The following is a 1,656-nucleotide window of genomic DNA, read 5'->3' as shown; positions in this document are numbered from 1 at the left end:
GCTTGTCCAGTCAACATGTCGAAGTGTCCTTGAGCAAGACACTGAACCCCCAGTTGCTCCCGGTGATGTCACCGGTGTGTGAGTGCTTGAGAGTGCGAATGGGTGAATGGCCGAATAATGTGAAAGCGCTTTGAGTGTGCTGTAAAAGTGTAGAAAGGCGCTATACAAGTATCAAACCATTTACTTTAGTGTGATAAATTACAAACCCTCAAAGACAAGACAGAAGTTATCTGGGTGTTCATGTGTGTCCTCATTGTTTCAGGTTCACCATCTTGAAGTTCAAACTCTCTTCAGGTGGCACCGCATTCAACAGAGGGCCTGAAGGACTTAAGACTAAAATCAACCTCATAAACACGTAAGATCACAGCGCACACCTAGACCGGTGTTTGAGGCTCTTTAATGTCGAGGTGGTTTGGCACATGTGGTTCGTGTGTTTCAGGTTGTACAACATGCGTGTGGATGATGCCGCAGACATCGAGTGGGATGAGGTCGCCCAGGCTGTCGGGTGAGATTAAAGAAGTTCAGTCACACCCGGGTGGTGGGGGTGGGGGGTCCAGAAAGCAGGTTTGACAAACTCAGTCTGAACCCTGAACTCTGAGTTTTCAACTTTAAAGACACAGCAGCAGTGACAGTGTGAGTAGGAGAACACAGACTGCTGCATGTTTCTCCACTCATCCACTTGTTTAGCCAACGTTTCGGTGATGGATGGTGAAGGACTGGAACGTTACTAAATAGATGTATTCAGCTGTAAGATGGTGGCAGCAGATGAGCTTAGATCAGACAGGTTTATTTAGTCTCACCCAGTAATAATGATGATTTTGTGATTTGCAGGTGGAAAAGCATCAAGGTTAAAATGACTGCCTGCATTTTAAACATCTATTATACACTTAAAAATCCTGCTGACTTGCATTTAATAAACATATTTAAACACATATTGAATTTAAACAGTAATGTTCAAGTCTTTAAAAACGCACTACAGTCGTTCTCACTCAAATATTCACCTTATCATCAGAATGATCAATAACTCAAATCTCAAAACTTCCGGCGCCGACAGCGATGGCGGCTGTGGTTACTCGTGCTCTCTTGTGTTTGTTGTTTTTCTTTGTTCTCTTGGTCTTTTGCAACTCATCCCGGATTACTTTTACCAGAGAACAACTGTTAAATATCGGAAAACTCACACCAAACTACCTTCCTCCGATTTTTGTGAACGAAGAATGTGGTATGGACATTCTGATCGGAGGCACAGCAGCAATATACGGGACCTGGAAAAAATGTCGGCGACGTGGAAAACGCTCTGGCGCTTTGGTGCGGTTACGACAGAGGAGAACACGGACCTCGCTCCCACCTATTCACCTGGCTAATCTCCGCACCGTGGCCAACAGGATGTCAACAGGACTAACTCCGACTTTGCACACTCTGCTGCTTTGTGCTTCACGAAGACCTGGCTCAGCGACTCGATCACGGACAGCGGGATTCGAATACCAGGTTTTCAGGTGTTCAGAGCGGATCGTGTAAAGGAGTTGTCCGGGAAAACGAGAGGAGGTGGAATCTGCTTCTACATAAATGAAGGTTGGTGCACAGATGTCAGTGCTACAGAGGACATGTACCGCAGACCTAGAGACTCTTGTTATCAACTGCAAACCCTTTTACTCTCCC

At 45.7% G+C, this 1,656-nt stretch overlaps 1 protein-coding gene across 1 annotated transcript in view; it reads left to right on the top strand.

Annotated features, from left to right (window-relative positions):
- The window catches only part of LOC109957428 (transcription termination factor 1), an 11,303-nt gene that overhangs the window by 5,614 nt on the left and 4,033 nt on the right, over positions 1 to 1,656 (top strand). The window lies entirely within an intron of this gene.

This window comes from Monopterus albus, unplaced genomic scaffold (genome assembly GCF_001952655.1).
Source record: "Monopterus albus unplaced genomic scaffold, M_albus_1.0 scaffold26.1, whole genome shotgun sequence".
NCBI classification, from domain to species: Eukaryota; Metazoa; Chordata; class Actinopteri; order Synbranchiformes; family Synbranchidae; genus Monopterus; species Monopterus albus.
Note: the sequence above shows the minus strand (reverse complement) of the source record. Positions and strands in the feature narration are given on the sequence as shown.